Here is a 23,807-nt window from a genome sequence, read left to right on the forward strand (position 1 = left end):
GAACGCAGAGGGAAGGGAAAGATATCAGTGCAGTAAGTGACAAATATTTAATGGTAGCCGAATGGACTGGAACACTATGACTGACTCACTTTGTCATCTGGAATAACACGGGTGCTCACAACGTAATATTAAATGGATTAATGAATAACCTTCGACAACTCACTCAACCACAATGGACCTATTTCCCCATCATGCAATTAAAAGGATTGAACCGAAAACTTTTATGATCTCTTCCACCTCTAAAGACTTGAGCAATGTAAGCAGAAGGCAACTTTCGGTGATAATCCAGGCAACCTCAGTTAGAAGCATCAAACTTAAAACTGAGCAAGACGAGTTAAATGAGGAAAAAGACTGGGGGCCCAAATTCACCTTATTACAGGAGTTAAAGAATGGAATGGGTATTCTGTTCATAGTTTCAATCAAATCAATCAATAAGCACCTATCAGCACGTGGCCGTATATGAGGTACCACATAGATAATTTGAAACAGAATCCCAGACCTTGAGCAGTTTCCCAGTTAGTGTTGATTAATTATGTGTTTACTGAGCACTTACTGTGTGCCCAGTACTGTGCTAGATTCTGGGAAATACCAAAGTACACAATGGAGCTCCTCTTAAAGAAATTTACAGTACAAGTGGAAACTGGGCACTTTCACAAGTGATCAGAAACAAAGACGAATACTACCACACCGTTTTCCACACGATTATATATTGTCTCGTATGTCTCATCGGAATCCAGAAAAGAGAGGGATCCAAGAGGGTTGGAACAGACCTGGGGAACCCACGGTTACTAGAAAAGAAATGGACAAGTCTGTGGCAGCGTAGATAGTATTTGCCCATGGAGAGGATTTTCAGAAACAGTTATTTGTTTCCCTGGAAATATTCTGTGTTCCTCGATTCTCACTCCCTCCCAAAATAGAGCCCAAGTGACTTTTATATACGGAATATAGGCATCAGCCCATATTTACAATAATATGAATACACCATATAATTTTCCATTCTCAGTTTCTCAGATGTCACAATTTGTAAATAAAATGAATATCATATTTTATATAGTTTTTAGAAAAACTCCTAGGGTGCTTAGGAATACCTGTGACATAAGCTACCCTACAATAGCCTTAAAAATAGTAATCTCAGAATCAAGATCAACCGCCTAGGTAAAAATAAAGTTTAAGCCTTTGTAAAATACATTTCTAAATCATAGTTATATAAAATATTTAGGCTAATCAGATCAATTATTTCAGCTATTAATCAGAATGCATAATCAAGTTACCTAAGTCATAAATGTAAGAAATGCATAGCAGGTTATTTCAATCAAATCAGGTCCTCCGTTCTGAAATATAATCAGTCCCTTGAAGATAAGAAAAAACCTCTGTGTTCTCAAGTTCTTTTATTCTTGGCAATTTGTGACTTCCTGCCTTCAAACAATAACCATTAGGAACTCATTTGAATGACCTAGAAAGACTTCTTGGTTATCAGATGCCTCTTCTGAATATTATTTTAACAAGGGAAGTTTCAGTAAATCAGGAACATAAATGGTAACATTACATGTAACAAAGGAAGTTAAAGGAGAAAACCGAGGGAACCTGTACTGAGCCAGGTCACTGGAGAACATCGTGTGACCCATAGGGTCAAAACAACATATCTATTCCCATCTCAAAAAAGTCCCTAAAAGAGAGATTCTATCCATCACTTCATAGCATTACTCATTTTCCATCTCTGATCTATCTTGTATTGAGAAAATGGCTACTCGAACACTACGTTCCCACAGAAAGTTGAGTTTACCTTAGAGGGAGTTCAATCCTCAATGCATACAAATAGTCGCATTTTGAAATAGTTTCTTAATTTTTATTTTACGCATTACCTAACATAGTCTTCCATTTGATGAGGTAGCCATGGCATATATTTTTATGGCCATTTTGTGGATGAGAAAATTGAGACTAAGTAAAATTGAAAACAACATGGCTTAGCAGGTAGGTCTTCTGCCTGGAGCTCCAATGCTCAGGTCTTCCCAAGGTCATATGAGGGTCAACTCTGGCCAAAGCAGCCAGCAGTTCTGTAACACCTCTCAACTCTATTGACCATCCTTACAACTGAAGTGGCGTAACATGTTTGCTCTTGGCCAAGTCACATAACTATTCTGGTCTCCCTTTTCCTTAATCTGTATAGCCCCACACATGTACATTTCATTAGGAGTGCTATAAAGTCCCTTTTAAGTCAGATATTTAATGGATGGATTAGTAGTACTGCTTAAAGACCACCAAGTCTAATAAGAGCAAAGCAACCACAAGAAGTTGATTTGGTTGACATGAATAGAAAATGCCTGAATTATATGTACTTTGATTTGATATCAAAGTTAGACATTATTAAAGCATATTTCACAGTCTGCCAGGTGTTTTTCCTCTCCATTATTAATTAATTAGGCATTATTAATTAATTATTATTAATAAGGAATTAAGTATTAAGTATTTATTAATTATTAATTAATTATTAATAATGGATTAAGTATTAATTATTTATTAATTATTAATTAATAATGTTGAGGAATCTTTCATTACGACAGGGAACAAAGCAGTTACTCCTGGCTCTCTGCTCCTCACCAGACATGGGGTCTTGGAAAGCCACTTCATTTTACAGAGCCTCAGTTTCCTTATCTGGACTATTTCCTTATCTTTCCTATCAGGGGCGGGGGCAAGATATCTTCCTGATGAAAATATTATATTTGTATCTTTATGATAAAATTGAATCTAATGATTTTATTGATTACGACGTCAGTGACGTTGGACAGTGAACTCACAAGAGGTACCCCAACCAAAGAGTTATGGTTCCAGACCTACTGAGCACTTCCTGTGTGTCTGGCTCTCTGCTAAGACGTTTCGTACGTAATATCATTTCACAGAACAATCTAAGAGTTGTTATTACCTCCATGTGATATATTATCGACACCTACATCCAGATTACATCAGTTCAACCTCCTAAGCATTGCAGGCATATATATAAGACTCTATTTAATTCCATTTTTAGTTCACCAAACATTTCTGCCTTGTATAGATCAGGTTATTTATTAATGGACCAAAACAGATGACACAGGTGCTTGCTCTGAAGGCGCTCACAAGCCGGTGGGAAGGACACACAAACTATAAAGAAAACTGACCGTGATAGGAGCTCCGACAGATAGATGTAGGAGCAAAGTGTGAAGGAGCTTTGAAGATCAAGCACATCAGTGATGAGAGCACAAGAAGAGTTCACAAAGGGACATTTGAGAATGGACTTGAATTATAAGTCGCATATGAGCAAGCAAAGAAATTATGAGGACAGAATTGAAGACAGTGGGAACGGCATGAGTAAAGATTTGTCACGTGGGGGGAATTACAAGCACACTGATATGGCCAAAGCTTAAAATACATCAGGGAAGAGGGGAGGTGAGATTAGAGATAAAGGTGGAAAGTCAGGTTCAACCCAACGAAATGACTATTTATTTAGCACTTACTATGTGCCAGTCACTCTTCTAGATTCTTGAGACATCATCAGGGAAAAAACAAAAATTCCTGACCACATGGAGTTTATATTCTGGGAGGAATTTGGGTGTCATAATATGGAGTTTAGACTTTATTTTCTTTATACCAATGTTTTCTTTTAAATGAAGGCAATGATACTTTTGTCTTCCTTTCCAAACTTGAATGCTTTGCCACCTCTCCTGGATGAAGATGTGTAGTAATAGCCTGGTTTCAGTGTTGAACATGGGTGGTAGACAATTATTGTAGAGTCAGATAAGAAATGTAGAATTATCTGAGATTAGATGCACAGTGCCACTTCCAGAGGACTGGGCCTCATATTTTACCCCAAGGAAGAAAATAGTTGGACACAAAAGAGAAAGACTCAACCCAGATGATAATCAAACAATCGTGTTTTTTTTCGTTTGGGTCTTTTTATTCTGCCAATAACTGGGACATGACTATACCAAGTGGTACTTTCCATCTGATATCCGTAGGGCAGCCACGCTTCCGTCAACTTTCTAAGTCCCAAAATCTCTAAAAGGAACGCTCCCACAGCCAGCCGTCCCAGGGCTGGCCTTCACACCGGGGGCAGACATCAGAAGCTAATAGCCCAGGCAGCACTCTCTGTACCAGGCTCAAGTAAATTCCTCTTTCCCGATGACCTCTGCAGTGGAAATTGGTTCTGGGATGTCAGATTTTATCAAGTAGCTAAGAGATAAATGCAGTGATGAACGTTTTCATAGGGTAATTCTAAACATGGCAGAAGGGAGGCATTTGGCACGGACCTGAGTACGGACTGAGCCCAAATTTGATACCCGGTCCAGACCTTCAAGCGAATGAACTATAACCCAGGTTGGATCAAACTGAAATTATGATGATAGCAAACACTCAAAAGAGCCTGTTAGATGATCAGTAATGGAATGAAGTGACTGAGCTCTCCACGCCCTCCGAGTTCTACTTGGGAAAAACGGGGAGGTAACCTGAAACCCACATCCCATGCCAATAAGCCAATTAAGAAGAGTAAGAGCATGTATCTCTCCACCTGACAACCACCACCTCTCTCAGTGGTACACAGAACCAGAGGTGAGGACCCAGAGTCATCCCTGAGCTCTAAGCCTTTCAAAGAGGCTTTGCAAAGAAGTCATTTTTATATCTGTTTCTCGTTGAGCAGACGAAGGCTCAGTGTCGTCAAAGGTTCAGCCTCTAGTGCTCCAGCATGCTTTGAAGGTGAAAGCAAAAACAGGGAAGAGAAGTAACAGTAACACGACACTCGATGGTTTATCTCCGTGACCTCATGTGATTTTCGTAGTAATCCCTGCAAAGAAGGCAACCTTGCTGCCATTTTGTAAAGGAGGAAACTGAGGCTCGGCAAAAGGAAGAGGCTTTTCTCACGTTTTAGAAGCAGGAGATGTCCGCGTGGGGTGTGAGTTGGTCTGGCACTAGAAGAGACGCTCTTGCCCCACTGCCCACTGATGTCCATCCTCTGAACCAGACCTGCAGTGCTGTGTTCTTCCCACTCTGAACCCAGCCACGCAAAACTAGTGTTGAGGCTGCTTGGTCACAAGAGAGCTCTATGGAAACTAAAACTCTTGTCAGTTGTTTGGGAAGAGGAGAACATTCAAACCAAGGTCATATGGGATTGTTTCTTTCTCAGTAGCCGGGCAGTTTTGTTCAGGAATGTTTTAGGTCTCTTCACTGACTTAACATTATTTAATAAGTACATACAAGTGTATAAGGCCCTTTTTTTGTTGTATGGCATTTCCTATCCCCAGTCCCTTCCCTCCCCCAGGGTGAAAACATCCAAACGTGATAGAGCACTGAAGATCACGGTCAATGTCAAATCACTCTTTTGCTTTAGCCTAAACCATAAGCAAAATAAAATTAGAAGGTACTTGGAAGATGTTTGGACTTTCAGAAATGCGTAATGACAGCATTGAAAGACAAGAAAAGGCAGCTGAAGTAGTTCCTACTTGTGCCGAATTTGGTTTATTTAGTTAGGCTTAACTCAGGTCAGAGTTCAGGGCCCAAAGTTTTTGATCATTTTAAATGGATCTCTATACTTGAGGAAAATTCATCCGATAATAACATATGTGAAAGCACTTTACAAACAGTAAAGTATCAAATTAACATGTAAGGTTATTTGCCAATGATCAAGTCAGTCAGAAAGACCAAGAAAAAACAAGGGCACATACAAGTCCTAGATTTTCTAGAATAGTCCTAATTTCAAATATTTTGTTTTCATTCTCCCCGTAAAAACATTTTGAGACCAAATTTTGGTTCAGAAAATATTCCTGATGAAAGCACAGAAACTGCATAAATGGAATAGTCAAAATTTGGTCACAAGCCATGTGGTAGTATCCGATCTAAATATCTCTTGCACCAGAAGTCCTCCAAAAGTTGATCTTAATTGACTGGGTGGTCTTCAAGACAGACCAGTCAAGTTTAGGCCAGCAGCTGTCAACACCGGACCCTCCCGAGGCTTTTGGCATTTCCACTGGGGGAAGGGACACATGAGCACATCGCCAAGCCAGTGCTTGTCTGTCCTTTGCAACTACCCCAACCTCCCACCGCCACCACCCCCAGCACCACCAACATCTGCCACAGTGGCCTTTTCATTCCCATGAAGTGAATAGGAAGCCTTCCCCGCAAGGCCCTAGAACTTGGCCGTGTACCAGGTTAGGACATTTTCACTGAGCACCAGTAAATAAACAAATGTGTGCTGATGCCCAAAGGGGAAGAATGAAGCAGCCAGTTACCAAGCAACAAGTGTCATTTAACTACGACTTCTGGAGACAGTGCCCTTGAAGGTGGTAGTTTCAAACATGTACGTAGGATAGACATTTGAGTACAGCCAGGGATATGCGATGCCCTTCAATTTATACTCAGGAGACCACCAGCTACGCTAAGCTTCAAAGCCACCCCACCTATCGAGCCAAACCTGGAGAACCATCCTGTTTAATGACTGCAAGAGCCACGTGGCTGACAACTATGTAACAACTTCTCTGGCAGTCTTCTGAATTCGTCCATTCAATCAGTCATTCATTTATTCAGCAAATACTTATTGATTAGCCCGGGCCTGGGTTAATCACTAGCCCTCACTAGGTACTGTGAGGGGCACAAAACTGAGTAAGATAGGATATGATCGATGTTCTGAGAAACTTACAAAATCACTTAGGAGACAGGACAGGTCAATAAATACTCCTTAAAAAAAAAAAAAAGGAGAGTAGTCAAAATCCAGCATGGCACATAACATGCTGAGGACTGGAATTCAAACCACCAAGTTCTAAAGCGCACCTCTTCTTTTGCCAACGGTCTAATCTTGAACAAGTTACTTAACCTCTTTAAAGCCTTAGTTTTATCATCTGTGAAATAAAGAGATTATTAGGACCCACTTTGTGAAATGTTTATGTGTCACTAACAAAGTGTGTGTCTGTATTTAAGGAAACACTTTGTCCATAGTGAAAGAATTGTACGAATGCTTTTTCTCATGTATTATTATCTAAGAGGAGCAGGGACAAAATGCTATAGGAGTTTGAAAAGGACCTCTTGCAGCACAAAGGTCTTTTCTGGACCTAATGAAGTGATGTCTACAGGATGAAAAGCAGAGTTGAGGAAAGAAGGAGAAAGATCTTCCAAGAAAAGGGAATTTTATGGCAGAGGCGTGGCAGTCAAGTCTACCAGACAGGTTTAGAGAACAACAAATAATTCAGACCACATCTGTGTTATTCCTCTTGGATCCTCAGCACCTGGGACAGTGTCTGGCACCCATTATGCACTCAAAATGGTTTTTGTGAATGAATGAATGAATGAGTGAATAAATGAATGAATGAAATGAGTACTTAACAAAGCAAAAGAAGAGAGATTTGGCCAGTCTGAAGCGTTGGGAGGATAGGCTGAAGCCACACAAAGAATCCTGAATGCTGTTTTGATCTTCTTCAGGAGGCCAGTAGATCCCCAATGATGAGGTCTCTGTACTGAACACCATGTTCGCAGTGAAATCCCAGAAGGATCACCTCCACACATAATCTGAACTATAGGAATCCCTCGAGCTCTTCCTTCCACGACTGTGAGTTGTGTTCAGACTGATTGGCAAGGCCTGACCTGAAATCTTTCAAGAACAGCAACTGAGTTCAGTGAACTGGAGTCACTTCTGTGAGGAGCGGTCACAGTCGGTCATCTAGAAAATTCTCAGCTAGGAACTCTCCTCCACCTGAACCCAAGAAGAGAAGGTGCTTGTGAGCAAAAAAATGAGGAAAGTTCTCCTACAAGTTCTGGTGGGGTGACCAGGAGGGCAGCAGAGATGTCCTCTCCATTCGGGAATAGGCTGACACCTGGACCACCCACACACGGTTAGCGCCGCTGCTGCCCGCGGGAAGTGAGGTTTCCAGAGACCTGCACAGAATCACACAGGCCCAGCTCTGTGACTTTGGGCAAGTGGCTTCACCTATCTGAGCCAATTTCCTCATTTACAGCAACAGAGATGCTGGTGGCTTTTGGAAAAGCCCCTAGCACACCGCGGGCGTACCTTCTATATTAGTTCCTTCCATCATTTGGAAAGGGAGGGGACCCCAAGGGTTAGATCTTTTCCCAATCATTTTCCTGTCCACCTCTGAAAGGGAAAAAGAAGGTTTGTGTTCTTCCAAAGGAACAAAAGCAAATCCTAATCAGGACAACTTTTAACGGAGAATAGGAAGAGATCACACAGTGGAGAAAATCATTCAGAGCCTGGAGCAACTGCAAGAAAAGCCCATTTGTGTGTGTGTCTACTTAGGGGATGCTCTCCTGGCCCGTGATGGCTGTCACACTGTTTGCAAAGGAAAATCCCTAGAATCTGAAAGAAGAAAGAACAGCGCAGACCACTGGGAGAAAAAAAAAAAAAAAAAGATGTACGTTGGATCTTCAGTAAGGAAATGGGGCCAGGGAAGCAAACGCTGGCCTTGAGCTGAGCAGCAGAGATGGACATGAGCAGAAGCCGCCGCCCACGAGCACCTCTCCTGAGCCGTGGGAAAGAGCTGGGAGGCCACAAGGCCCCTGACTCCAAACTGACAGCCTTGCCAAGAGCACTCACTCTCCAGCTCGGGATAAGGACAGTATACAGCAAGGAGGCAGGAAAGACCTAGTGCCTGAGTGACCCTTTCTGAACGCATGAAGGTGAGGGCTGAGAGTCGGGCATTGTAACCCTATGTGACAAGTGAGACCAGTGAAACTCAGCCAACATGATGTGCTCAGCACCGCCCAGCCCGAAGCATCGGACAGATGAAAAGAAGCCAGGTCTTCCCCCAAAGCTTGAACTCACCCACCATCCCACACCACCTTCAGCAACCCAAAAATCGAACGCTTGGGCCACAGAAAGGAATCCACTTTGGGGGCACGAGGCAAACACAAAGAGTGAAACAAATACCCTGGATTCATTGTATTCGTCAGTGTCTATTTGTAACTCACCAGCCCCAGCTTGAGACGCTTGTAAAACTTAGAATCCCACCTTCACATCCCAAATCACTAGACCCCTCCAGGAAAAGCCCACCTCTCAAGCCTCTCCTGTCTTTTTTTTTCCCTCTAAAGCCCTCCCCGGAAGAGAATGAGTTGCCAAAGGAAGCTCACCCCAGGTGGATTTTTGGTGATGGCCAAGAAGAAGAAGGTGGAACAAGGTAAGGGACCGCGTCTTCTGTATAAAACATGCTCTTCCTACCTCTATTCCCGACACCTTGAGCCATCTTCACCAGGTCGCTTAATTCCACCCGTTCCCCAGCCGACACCTTGGCTCCAGCAGGCCTCTGTTTCTCCCCAGGCCTACCTACCTTGAAGGGTCAGAATGACCCTTGAAGAGACAGTGTCCTCCAAGCGTGTCAGCAGTTCAGGACTGACCTCTTCTAAAACAGCTGACGTGTCGCTGGGTGTCTGTTGCCTCCTGAAGGAGCGTAGTGTTGCCGAAGCAGCAGGATTTTCCTTGCCAGAGTTGCTCCTACCCTCCGCCCCATAAGGCTCTGGACTGCCTCTCCCTATCCCAGCCCAGGAAGACTTCGAGCCCAGGGGCCGTGGCATTTAAGCACTGTCAGAGTTCCCACTTCAGTCCCCGTAGTGGTGCCAGTTCAGCATCTGTCATGATGACCCAGCCTGAACTGTATTTAGAAGCTTCAGCCATGGCACCAGGTCCCAGCCCATCTCTGAATGACAGGAGATTTCCTGAGCACCTGGGCTTATGATTCAAATGCTCCTCCCGGGGAGTGGGGGTCAGGATGACTTGCCCAACGGTCTGCTTCCTGCTCAGGAAGGTACCTGTCTGTTGAAGGCCTGTTCTCAGACAGTCCGTCTCACCAGTGCCATTTGTGGTGCAATTTTTTTGAAATCCGTGCTTTTGATAAAGCTTGCAAGACATGGCAGAGGCAAGACAGAATAATGGGGAAATCGGTCAGAAAATGGGTGTAGTGCTCTGTTTGTGGACTGCTCTTACGAAGATCAATTTCCCTGGGATTACATCCTCACAGATCAGAATCTCCCAATATTGCCAGCGAATAGAGGCGCCTGCTTATGACTCTTGGGTTCTGGTGGGACAGTACCTAATAATTCCCTTCATCCTGGCAGCCCTATGCCAGTCTGGAAAGTAGCCTGCTGGAGTCCAAAAACAATTAGAAGTGATTCCTGGTTAGCGGCAAGAAAGTAAAATCTCATGTATTTACATTTTAATGTAATCTCCACCCAGGCAGGCAGACGGATAACTGCATAAATGCTGATCGCTGCGCTGTAGTTTTGAGGGTCACAGCACACAGAGTGGGTCCAGGTCGTCCACTCTGCTAGACCTCAGGAGAAAGAAGGGCTTTTTCCCAGTTGACCCTCAACTCTCTGCCCCAGTGTTCCCGATCCCATGAAGACACCCTGTCATTTAAAAGGCATCAGTGTTGGCCTCTCCCCATTTCTGGGCAAGGACCCAATACCCAGAGAATGTGGTTTTAGGATCACGGCATCTAATCCATTCAAAGATTATTTTCCCCCCTCCTGCTCAGATGGGTGTGTTAATCATCACCGCCCTTTGTTCTGTAATAAATTCAGCCCCACTCATGCCAAGCCTCTATGCATCAGTGGAGTTTAAAGATGGCATTTTGACAGGTCGGATATTTAGAATCAATAGACCACCAACCAGTCAAAAATCTTAAGTAGTTTTAGGAACATGTGGAAGTAATTGTTTCCAAGAATTCACAAGTCTGGAGGATGAGATCTTATTGATGGCGTGTGGGCTATTGTATATATTAAAGTATTACTTTATATACCATATTCTACATATAATCAAAATTGATTTACCAGGGAAGGCACAGTTTCCTTACTATACCAAATATTACATGTGTTATCAGATACAAATTGCCATGGAGTATACGTTCTATAGCATCTTTAAAGGAACCAATAAAAGCCTAAGATAAAATGACAGATGGCTGTACAACGACTATACATGTAAAATACAAATATTATAGGCTAGGGAATTTCATAGAAATCAGGATATTTTCTGTGACACGGGCTGAATACCTACATATTAATTACAATCGTCTCAACTGCATGCAGTGACTCTTTCTGTAAAGGAAGAAATTACTCCATAAAATATTTCTAGTTTTTTTAAATGAAGAGGTTATTAACCTAAAGTCAATGGATCGGCTTTGGGAGTTTCTAAGTGACCTCACATTTTCAGTTACATTTGCAGGAGCGTGCATTTTTCTGGGAAGAGGATGTGTGGTATTTAAGGGATTCTCGAGGGAATCTGTGACTTGAAAAGGATGAGGGCCACTGGTTTGATAAGTTTTTCTTCGAGTGGGACAAACAAACGTCTCTTCTTCTGCTGTAATGTAAAGAATTTCCCCTTAGCCAGATATTTCCAATGGGAGAAATATTCCAAAGAATCCAACACAGATTATAGCGGTGCATCTTAGTAAAAACATCTTCTTAGTCTCCCTAACAATGACCAAGAGGTTGTGATGCTCTGTGAGTGTGAAATGGTCGTGCAGGACCACCCCTGCTTTTTCCATGTGGTTCCTTATTTCCCATTTATCTTTATTTAACCACCTATACATGTATGTAAACATGGGTCGGTTGGTTTGTTTACTATAATCCGTATCAAATCATTTGGGGAAGCGGGATGATAAATGGTAACGCCTTAAGTCAGTGAAAACAAGGCTTTTCCTTTGGCCTTGCTGCTTTCAGTCTTCCATACTCTCTTGCCCTCCTTCCGCCGCCTATCAGAGAAAGCTCAATGGCACAGGAACCCGGGTCTCGCCCGGCTATGTCTCCTGATCTGTATCAGAGCCACAGCATGTTTGCTATTGCGGGACACACAGTCCAGTCCCCTCGCTGGGGACGTGCTCTCGGCCCATGGTCCGCAGCCCTCAGAAGAAGCCTTCCTCCTGCCCACCACTCTCTACTCTTGCCCCATGGCCTCTAGGGCAGTGCCTGCTCCTGGTACTGGAGCCCAGAGGCAGCTCCTCGGGGAAAGCTGGGCACAGTAAGGTGACGCTGTCTGCTGCAAAGCTGCCAAGGCTTTCCTAAAGGCCACGGCAACTGAGCCTGCCCCCGAGAACACTCTGGAGGACTGTTTGTTTGCTACCGAGAACCTCCCTGCCCTCACAATCTATTTTTACCACCCTGTGACGCCAGAGATTCTACTGTCCTTAAAGTGAATAATAAATACAGTACACTCTCCAGTATCGACCGTTCTGTAGTGAAAGGAGCCCTGGATTCAGAACCAGAAGGCAGGAATTTGAGCCCTGGTGCTGACCTTGATCTGACCTTGAGGAAGCCATGTAACCCAGCCAAGTCTCCATTGACGCATCTTTGGAAAGTGGGTAAGGAATCCTACTGCTTACCCAACTCAGTGAGTCCTCAGCGGGGTGAAATAACGCAGATGACAGCACTTTGAAAACTAGAAGTGCCTTAGAAATGTAAGTTATCAGCACTGCATTTAATCATTTAACCCGCAGAGATTTCTCCCCGTGCTGTAAACATCGTGCTAAAGCCACACTTACTTTACAGCGCCCATTAAAGACAGGAAACTGAGACTCAGCAGCAAAGTGGTGACGTGAGAAGACCTGCTTGCTGGGAGCCTGGCTTCTCTCCCCTGACCCATCCACGCGTCCCGTGCTGCACACTTAATCTTCTCTCGCTAAGCTGCTCGCTACTGCCTCGTCTTTAAAGTGGAGATGCTAATCCCTAGCTCCTGTGAGGCAAAGATCTAGACAAAATGACCTCCCCCGCATCTCGTACCATGACAGGGGACCTAGAGGTGGAGTGGGGACTGGCACTCAGCTCTACTGACCGATGGGCCCCATTGTATCATTGCTGCTATGGCCTGTGAACCACAGCGCCCGCCCAGCTCCCCGGGGACGACCCTGTGGACGACCCTGTGGTGTGACAAGGTCCTGAATGATCGATGAAAAGTCACGGTACAGTTAGGTTCTCTCCCATGCTAAGTGCATTTTTCCGTATGCTGATTCTCTGTTAATCAAATTATTTAGCGTCTTTTCACTGGTCAAGCAAACTAGCCCATCCACTCCTGGGGCAGGCAGACTCCTTGAAAGGATCAGATTACAGTCCACTCCATATCACACACCCCGTGTCATGGAGGTCACCAGGCTGTAGGATAGTTATTTTGGCCAGATCGCTTTAATCACTACTAGTGACAGGAGGCTCTGTTCAGTCCCATGGCACGATGTTTTGTGCAGAGCCCCGTGGGCTTTCCAGACCTGCAGCCCAGGTGGCCTTATGATCCCCGAGTGTGAGACGAAGACCAGTCCCCATGAAACCTCTGCTTTGCCATAAAGTTACTGAGCTGCTCTGGGCTCTGACCCTCCTGTCTCTTTTCTCCCTGGGCCTCAGTGGAGCTCTTCCCTCAGGGCCTCCCTCACTTCTTTGCTCCATGGAGTCCCTTTCGTGGTAGGACTCCACCGACCAACCGACCGTGTTTACACATTTCTTTAAACCTGCAAGGAAATGCCTAATGAAGGAAGCTGCCGTTGCTCCTCCGTTCTTCTGAAGCATGCTGTTTGTGGGCCCAGAGGAAGCGACTTCCCTTCCTTTCACAAAGACCCTCCCGTGGCTTAGGCTGGGAGTACACATCTGGATTCCGTTCTCACAAAACTGCTTATCCCTGGAGACAGGCGTCTCAGTCTTTAGAAGAAAGAATGCGATGTGTTTCTTGTCATGCTTCTAAACCAAACTACCTGTGAAAGACCAAACTACCTGCGTTGTCATTGTTTATCATTTAATTATGAGCCAACGTGGTCCTTGATAAAATACATCCTCTTAGGCAAAGAGGGCAAATGAATTTTAATGTATACGTCAACTCCGGTCATTTGATGATGGCAGATATGAGGCCTAATCTAAGCTCAGAGAGAAGAGTACCAGATCGATTAGTGATGTCTGCCGTGGGCACAGGAGGAGGGATAGCACCCTACATTGTTACAGGTTCGCTATCTTCCTCTTTTCAAGGTTTCTACTGAAATGAAGCCATGCACAAGTCACCATGCTGTCCCTCTTACCTGTTTTAAGGGAATAAAGGCTATTGTGTCATTGTTCATATTTCGTGTCTTTCTTTCCAAGTGGGCCAGGTTTTCCAGAGGCAGCAGATAGGCCTCTCGTCTCTCTCGTCTAGCAATAAGGTCATCATGTTAGCAGACTTCCTGTGCTCTGACACAGTTGTGGTTTTAAATGGAGAACTAATGTCTTCATCAGTATCTGTGCTATTTCACACTTCATTTCCTTCCCCAACTCTTGGATGAAAACCATCCGGTCCTGGTGATTTACTTTGTGGGTGTTTCTTTCAAGTTACTTCCTTTCTCTAGCGATGCCACGCAAGCGTTCTCAGGGCTCCAGCTGGGGAGCACCCAGCCTTGAAACATCAGTGTGTGACCAAGTCATTCAAGAAAGCCAAAGGCCTTGGCAGGGAGCAGGTGGGGAGGCCCTTAGCCGAGGTCTTTGAGTCTGAGGGTAACAGAAGCAGCTGCTACTTTTTCTGCCTCTCGGTCAGCACTGGTTCCATGGATCAAGGTGGTCCAGATTGCCAGGACCCTGAGAACTGGGACAGATGGGCAGAAAATATAGAAGCTTTGAACTTGTGATCCGCAGTTCAGGCTGTCCTCCAGATTTCACAATGAGTTTCTCAAAACCTCCAAATAATCGCAAGCTAAGAATGGTCTTAAACTTCTTTTACGTGTTGTATGGCTGTAGCAATCACCCAACTCCAGAATCTCTAAGACCGTGCTAATTTCAGATATTCCATTCTGTGCTCCTTGAAATACATTTGCATTTAAAATATAGAGATAGATCATATACTAATATCTCTCTTGAAAAACTATCCTTTAGCATAAGTACATAATAAATACTTTTAATTTGGTCCATTCTGGCCACATGACACCACTGGGAGAAATGAATAAGGAGGGTGAAAAAGGGAGTGTCACAACTTCAAAAAAATTGTAAAGGACTGCTCTTACGAGCCAGATATAGAAAGTCCCCTTCCATCATAACAGTCACGCAGCATTGAGGGCTGGGCATACGTGGCTTGTGAAGGAGAGATTCCTCTGCTGCCTTGAGGTCTGAAGCTTCATCGGAGCAGGGCCACGTGTGACTTGTTCTCCACTGGAAGGTGACATGAGGGACTGAGGATGAAGGACCCAAGATGAAGGTGGCTAATGCAGAGCCAAGACCCACTGGCATAAAGAGAACCTCTCCCTTCATGTATCCTTGGAACAGAAGTCCCCATATTGTGATATCACTTTTGGCCTTGAACGTGGTTTAGATGAGGACCAGAGCCATGTTGGACCATTGACGTGTTGAAGATCTGCCAATAGCAGCAGAAGAAACTATGTAAGCACCTTCTCTCAGAGCAAACTCCAAAGGTAGGGCCAGGCCGAGGGCTTCCTGAGAAGCCTGATTAAGTGGCACTGGCCAGAGCTGCATGACCTCAGATGGGGTTTTGCTCTTACTGATTTGTTTTTTTAAATAAACATCTCATATTCACGCATTGATAACGATGGCCTGCACCTCACCATTCTCCAACAGGTTCGCTTTACTCAGAACACCAGACAGAGTTCCAACACCATTACCAAGAAAAAGAAGAAAGGGCAGCTTCAATGTCTCAAGGCTTGCTGGTATGAAAGCACAACGTGCTTCATATTTTTCATGGGAAGAGCAATGGGTCAGTCTCAACAGCCTGTGACTTTGGTTCTTTGTCAAAGAAGGCAACGAAAACATGACATCCCAGCATGTCACTGTGGAACTCTGAACAGGCGCCGACATTTAGGCCCCAAAAAGCAGCACACGTGAGCAATTTTCATCCTGCCACAAATGTCAACCCTTAGGGACAGAATCATTACCCAATTCTGGTGCCCTCTGGCTATATGCAGTAAAAACAGAATACTCCAGAAAACAAATGACTGGAGAGGGGGGAAAAAAAAAAAGAAAGAAAAAAAAACTGACCTCATCAGTAATGTCATAAAACACCGAGTTTGGAATAAATTTCCTTGACAGCAGAGAAAAGATTCTCCTTACCCAAAGACTAGACACGTCCAACTTCCAGCTGTCAGAAGGATGACACAATAATGGGGAAGGCGTTTACCTCCCCACAGTAGGAGATACTGTCTCCAGTTGGTTTGGGGTTCTAAATGCTTAGCACGGTTCTGCTTAGCACGGTTCTGTGGAGTTCCACACACAGGCCATTGCTAACGTGCCATTCCACAGAATGTGGACGACAGTTCTGCTAAGGAGCAGGAGTAACCTGTGCTGCTCCTACTTCTCCCAGCTGGAGAAGGGCCACTGGAGGGGTTTTCAGCAACAATAATAACAGTCAGTGGCTCCTAGCCGGGGGCAGGAGATCTGCGGGATCCCAGGCCCTGGTCCTCCCGCTGCGGCTGGCAGGGTCTCCAAATAGCTCTTGAGCTGTCCTTGGCAGTCATTAAAGTTCACCTGCTGTAACCACAGGTGCCATTTTCTGCTTTGCCTCATGGCTTTGGTTGCAACACCTCATTGTTCCTGACCCCAGGTGATGAAACCTGAAGGTCACCGTTGACCTGGGCCAAAATTGCTTCCCGTTCTCATCCCTGCCAGTTTGCACCACTCACTCAAGGTCACCAGTCTGATGTCAGTGCCCCCGTCCTTTCCTGGGCCTCCTTCCTTCTCCAGACCTGTGGCCCCTCCACGTTCTCTCTCCTCCCTGTGCCATCCATCCCTGCGGCCAGTGCAAGAGGACTCTGTCCCCATCAGTGTTAGATATGTGAATGCAGCTAGCGCAGTGCTTTCAGCTCACAGGGGTGGCAGATGATACAAGTATACAACGAGGAGGGCAACCTCTTTTTTTTTTTTTTTTTTTATGATTTTCTGTGCTTAAAGCCAACCATGTCTTCCAATTGAAACCAAGACTCCCCGTTCTCAATATTTTAAGTGTGAGCTCTCGTCTCTCCCTCACTGAGCAGCAACAGTTCTGGGCCCACTGTTTTCATAAGACTTTTTACAGTCCTGGTGCAGGCCGTCAGTTCCAGGAGTTTAATCCCTCCGTCTCCTAGGCAGCCCGCCCTAACACAGCCTTAGATACCCACCAGTGCCCAGGCTGGGCACCCTCACGAAATATGGCTAAACTTGTCCAGTGGGCTAGCCATAGGAGGCGCAGTGAAAGAATCATAGCAACTCTTTGGCTCCGGGAAGGCTGACCAGGACTTTTTCCTGGACTGAGAACCTGCACTAGAGCCCACAAAAGACAAGATTCAAGGACTTCTTTTACTTGGAATTCTTCTATCTCAGAAAAACAAGTACAGGAAACCACCAAGAAAAGGCTCTTAGCATTTAAAGGAATGGTACATCCCATATTGAGATCTGTCCTCAGCTCGGGCCTCTTACGGCAGTATAGAAATAGAGAAGGCAGCCACTAAAGGAGGCTGGAGGACAGGGAAGTATTGCATTTTGTTTAAAAAAAGTATATAGACCCAATACTGACACTTTTTTCTATATTGCTAGAGACTGGTTCCTGGCCCGTGGAGAGCTGAGAATAGCCTCTCTAAGACTTCATTATGTGGTAGAATTCATGAAGGCCCTGATTCTAATGGTAAATCACATTTTAAAATGCATTTTCATTATTTCACAGTTCACACAACAAGATTTCAGATGGGAATGGGAGATACACGAGAAAGGCCGTGTGCCTATGTGTATAATGTTACACATATGCAAATTATCTGAAAAACCTGCGTCTTCCTAACTCAGCACAAATGCTTTACACATAGAGTTTTTTCAAGTTTCTTTTCCTTTCTTTTTTTCTTTCTTCTTTCTTTCTTTCTTTCTTTCTTTCTTTCTTTCTTTCTTTCTTCCTTTCTTCTTTCTTCCTTTCTTCCTTTCTTCCTTTCTTCCTTTCTTCCTTTCTTCCTTTCTTCCTTTCTTCCTTTCTTTCTTTCTCTCTCTCTCTCTCTCTCTCTCTCTCTCTCTCTCTCTCTCTCTCTCTCTCTCTCTTTCTTTCAAGTTTATTGGTCTTCACAGTCAAGAGTCAACAATTTTCCTCTGCATTACATGAAATTTTTTCATGAATATTTGTGAATATTTTCTTACCCCCTACAAAGGTAGATATTATTTCAGCAGATCTGAATTCATTCTAAAATAAACGGGGACAAGGGGTTGTCTTTATTTGGAGGGGGAATGGGCCTAACCTAACTATTGTGAGCTGTCTATAAGCGGCCCTTGCTTACCCTTCTAAGTTCTCACATCCAGGAAGACCAAAGAAAACCCAATGTCCTAACCCTCAAGAATTGTCCCATGACAGCCAGGTGATCCTGGGAGAAATACTAATCTTCACATGGACACTTGGAAAAGCATCCATCTGATCAGCTACTTTCCAGTAGACTGTCAAAGCCTTCTTTTTCTCCAACCTGCAATCCAATCCAACTATAATTTGAAGACTAAATGTCACAAATCGACAAAGTCAGTTGAACCGTTGGGGACCAAAGACAGCTAAGGAGTTCCCCTACTTGGCTTGCTAAAGCAAGGATCAAAGGAATCAAAGGAAGCTTGGAATGGGTGCAGTATCACAGCCCTGGAACGGAGGTCAGGTATTTGGCCTTTTCCTGGCTTCCAATGATATTGAATACAACAGATAAATTAAGATCAAGGCACACAGCCGTTCTAAAAGCACCAGCCTGTCCCCAGGAGATCCCAGGGGAGAGCTGTCATCCACCCCGGGCCAGATCTTGTCCTTACTTGGAGGAATGCCTGTTAACATAGGGGTGGGTTACACATAACAATGTCTAATCAAAAGCCTTATAACCTGGTCACGGAAGCGAGCAAACTCATCAAGAACGTTCGCTCGGCCAGTGAGAGATCCTCATGCAGCACAGGACAGAGCCGACAAAACTCACTTCACTCCGGCTCGCGATGAAGCATGTGTATGTGGAGAGGTGATTACCCAAAATAGCAAGAGAGCTCAAGTGCTTACGGGAAAATCTGACCCTTTAACTGAAGGCAGGCATGGCCTACCAGCAAATCTGAAAGACAGGAAATATTTCTGGGCTTAATAACTCAAGCCGATATTCATTTCAGGTCGGGGGATTTCCCTAATCCGCCCGTTGGTGTTCGCAGTGGAGGCCTACAGCCATCCTAGCTGGGAGCACTGGGTGACTTCACAGGTCCTTACTCGGTACAGCCTTCCAAGTTCCACCAGCACCTACACCTACCATGAAGAGGACAAGGTTCCCACACCTCCTTGGCTGGAAGAATTCCAAGAAACCAAGCTTCAGACAGCATCAGGCCCAAGGAGAAGGCTCAAGAAGCAAGTATGAAGAATGGTAGCCATCTTTCCAGAAGATATCTCCATGGGCACCTACATGGTGTCCTTTCAGGGTTGCCAAGAAGGCTTCTCTTGCCCTAAATTTGCCTACAGCTTAGCATTGGATTCTGCTACACCATGGTTTTATTTTTATTTAAAAGAAACTTTTCAATATATAGGAGGCCCCCTTCTTTTAAAAGGCCATCTGCTTTTTAAATAGGGAACACTGTGGTTTTAAAAAAAAAAGATATTTAGGAAAAGTGAGGTCTGGAACTGCTATAATGATTTTGTTTCTACAAGGAAAAGTCTAGAGACACTCCAGGGCCACAAGGTTAAGCTAACACAGCAGAAGCTTTATATTTACACGAGTGAACAAATCTCATCACTCTGTCTCCCATCACACACATCCCAAAGCAGTGAGACCCCACAGAAAACCAATCAATCAATGGATAATTCCTCAGCATATACACCTGGGAAATGCCAATATGTATAATGCAGGGCCTTGCCCCCAAGGCATTTACTTAGAGTGTAGACAGTGTGGAAATATAAAATTGTTGGGCCAGGAAAAAAAAAAAAACTGGCATGCTTTTCTGTTAGGACACTCTTTTTATAAGGATCTGGGAACACAGCTCACAGAGTAATTTTACAAAGAGTAAGAGCTCCCTGCTGTAGGACCATCAGGGAGTGAAATAAGGCAGAGAATCTCATAAGGTCATGCTCTCCTGCTTCAACTCTACAGCCCTGTTCCAGGCTCCAAGGATTGCTTGTGTGTGGAAATCTAGTAAGACCCCAGGCTTAGTTACAGCGGCCCACTCTTCCCTATGTGTGTCCCAGTAGATTTACAGCCCAGGGGTGAAAGGTCATCCATAAAACAGTTCATCTTTCCAGGCAAGGTAAATGCACAGAGTTCATCCTAGGTCTCTAAAGACCTCCTGTCCTGACGGTTATGAGCTGTGGGGTTTTGCCTGTCTTCTCCATCCCCATCTGTGACCTCCTCCCCAGAATTGGGAACACTTACTGTTGGCATCCATATACCATGGTGATGATTTGTAAGCTTTCATGCTGTCTTTGCCATGGCTTAGTGTATGCTCTTCTTGTGTTCCCTACTAGTATATAAACTTCTTAGGAGTAAGGACCATGTTTTATGCTGTACAGAATCGACAAGAGCTAAGCATAGAACAAACCATCACTCGACAGAAGCATATTGAATGAATTGGGGGAGTTTATTGTAGTTCTAAACAAACACACCCAAATAAATCAATTACCTAAATCAGAAAGATATATCATCAGTGTACGTGGGTGAATCAGACCCAGGTTTGAAATGCCAAACCGAAGCAGAACACTGGATTCAAAGAAGACTAACTGATGACAGCTTTTTACAGGAAATGCTGATGATGTCACATACAGAATATGGTGCACAGTACAGAGAACTCAGCAAATAACATCCAGTTTGGATTCCACCACCCAAACTCCGTCCTCAGATAGAATAACCTCCCCAAAAGGAAAATAGTTCATAAATTAAAATTTAATTGTATTGTTTTAGGGCTGGGACAGGAAAAGTACAAGACAATCCTGGAACATCTTGTTACATTAGAAAGTAAGAAAGTGCTCAAAAATAATGAGAAAATGTCAGTTGGAAAGGACTTCCAATAGCCATGGCAGGAGTGATTTGAGTATAAAAATTAATAATGATAAGAACAGATTATAATCCATTAAATAAAACAGGTCCATGAGTCCCTGCATCCACTTAAATAGAGATAGATAGATAGATGATATCTAAATAAATAAAGAGATAAATAAATGTTTTAATAATAAAAATAAAAGCTCTTCCTTACAGTAGAAGGTCAATTAATACATATAGAAGGGATGATGGAAATAAAAATAGTATGATCAGTGGACTTCTAGCTTTTAGTCCAGCATGGAAGGAGCTTAGAAGTCATCACTCCATCTTAAGAACAGGTTAAAATCCGAACAAACTGAAAACTCGGCAACTCTTCTTAGATGTGTCAGAAAAATAAGGTCACAGGGTAAACCACTTCCCCCAAAATTGAAGAGACAGTCAGACAGATACTGAGAATCACAGCTTCCTGGAGCAGAAACCCATGAACACAAACTTCCTTGGGAACAAGTACCAGGGTAGGAAAACCTAAACTGTAATTGACAAATAGCTAGAGGTTCGACATGGACAAGTATGAGAGTTAAAAACTCTAGGGGGACCCAGTCACAGGGGCTCCCACACTTTTGTAAATTTTACCTCCAGCAGCTCTCCATAGTGAATATCAGAGAAAATCCCCTCATCCTTCCACTGGGGATGGAAAAAAAGGAACCATTTTGAAATATGCCAGAGCATTCTCTTCTCAACAAGGCCTGCCCTCCCAAGAAGCTGTTTACCACAGTTTATCATACCTGGGGAGAAGGGAAATACTCAACTTCAGCCCCACTCTACTCATCCTGTCCCATCCAAGGGGGATGGAAGAGGAAACTGAGAAGCACTGGTAAAGTCGCCTGTGCCCTAATCAAAGGACTATAGGACACTTCCACTCCCTCATACATTACCACCACACCACCAAAAGCCTCTTTACTTCGGTTCCTTTCATATAGTACATCAGGCAAAAAACAGTTTGAAGAGATTAAACAAGCATCAGAGCCAGAGTCGGGTATGGCAGGGACATTGGAATTATCAGGCAAGAAATTTAAAACAATTTTATGATTAATATACTTTAATAAAGGCTCTAATGGAAATAGTAGACAACTTGCAAGCATAGATGCATAATGGAAGCAGAGAGATGGAAATTCTAAGAAAGAATCAAAAAGAAATGCTAGAGATCAAAAATAGAACAAAAATAGAGAATGCTTTCAATGAGCTCATTAGTCAGACTGGACATGGTTGAGGAAAGAATCTCTGAGCTAGAAGATGTAACAACAACTTCTAAAACTAAAAATCAAAGAGGAAAAGACTAAAAAAAAAAAAACCAGAATATTCAGGAACTGTGGGAAAACTACAAAAAAAATGTAAGATATGAGTAAAGGGAATACCAGAAGGAGGACCGAGATAGGAATAGACGTAATATTTGAAAGAATAATGACTAATAATTTCCCCAAATTAATGTCAGGCACCAAACTATGGATTGAGAACCCGAGAGAACACCAAAGAAGATAAATTAAAAAAAAAAAAAAAAAAAAAAAACACAGAACTGTACCTGGTCATATATTCTAACTTCAGAAAATCAACGATAAAGAAAAAGTCTTGAAAGGGCAACAAAATCTTACCTATAAAAAAGTAAAAATAAGAATTATTTCTGACTTTTCCTCAAAAACCACACAAGCAAGAAGAGAGTGGAGTGAAATATTTAAAGTGCTGAGAGAAAAAACAACCAACCTAGAATTCTATACACTGCAAATTTATCCTTCAAAAGTGAAGAAAAATGGTATCTGATGGACACATGTCTTATTAGGGAAATCATTTCATGGACAGTGTAGGTGCCTGACCACTGCACTGGACACCTGAAGCTGAAGCTGAATAATAATGAATGTCAACTATAATTTAATATATATATATGGTCACAGGATATGGAGTATACTATAGAGAATAGAGTCAGTGGAACTGTAACAGCTTCATATACGATGTCAGAGGGGTAGTAGATTGGGGGAGGAGGTTATCACTTTGTGAGGAGTATAAATGTCTACATTGTTTTGTACACCTGAAACTAATAATAAAAATAAAAAGTGAAGAAAAACATAGAGACTTTGTCAAATAAAAGTTGAGGGGATTTGTTGCCCATAGACCTGCCTTATAAGAAATGTTGAAAGAAGTTCTCACAGAGGAGGAAAATGATATAAGTCAGAAACTCAGCTCTACATGAACAAAGGGAGAGTATCAGGAATAAATAAGTGAAAGTAAAGTAAAAACTTTTATTTTTCTTATTAGTTGACCTAACAGATAATAGTTTGTTCAAAATAATAGTAGCGAAAACATATTTTGTTATGTATGCTTATATATTTATGTATGCTTATGTGTGTATATGTGTGTTTTATGTGTATATGCTTTTTATGTATGCTTATGTGTGATATGCACATACATAAGCATTTATGTGTATATGCTTATTTATATGTGCTTATATGTATATATATACATGCACAAGCATATATGCTTATGTATAAGTGAAATGAATGACAGCAATGATACAAGGGTTGGGAGGGAAAATTAGGATTATTTTGTTATTATAAAATATTATCACTTATACTACCTGTGAAGCAGTATAATATTATTTGAAAATACACTTGGATTTGTTATAAATGTATATTAAAAATTCTAGGGCAACCACTAAAAAAAGTTTTAAAAAGAAGTATAATTGATGGTCTAAGAAAAGAGAGAAAATGGAACATATGAAAATGCTCAATTAAAACCACAAAAGGTAGAACAAGTATAGAAGACAAAATAGGAACAAAGAACAAGGTAACAAATAGAAAAGTAACAAATATGGTAGATATTAATCCAACTATAATAATCACTTTAAACGTCAATGGTCTAACTATACCA

At 43.0% G+C, this 23,807-nt stretch overlaps 1 protein-coding gene across 2 annotated transcripts in view; it reads right to left on the reverse strand.

Annotated features, from left to right (window-relative positions):
- Positions 1-23,807, reverse strand: part of TBX15 (T-box transcription factor 15) — a 101,377-nt gene that overhangs the window by 48,504 nt on the left and 29,066 nt on the right. The window contains exon 1 of one of the 2 annotated variants that reach the window (XM_033094100.1): positions 9,294-9,496. The exons of the other annotated variant lie outside the window; for it this stretch is intronic. The gene's annotated coding sequence lies outside the window, so the exon portion shown is untranslated. Of the gene's footprint in view, positions 1-9,293; positions 9,497-23,807 lie in introns of those variants that run through there. 2 annotated transcript variants of the gene reach the window in all.

This window comes from Rhinolophus ferrumequinum, chromosome 22, assembly GCF_004115265.2.
Source record: "Rhinolophus ferrumequinum isolate MPI-CBG mRhiFer1 chromosome 22, mRhiFer1_v1.p, whole genome shotgun sequence".
Classification (NCBI taxonomy): Eukaryota; Metazoa; Chordata; class Mammalia; order Chiroptera; family Rhinolophidae; genus Rhinolophus; species Rhinolophus ferrumequinum.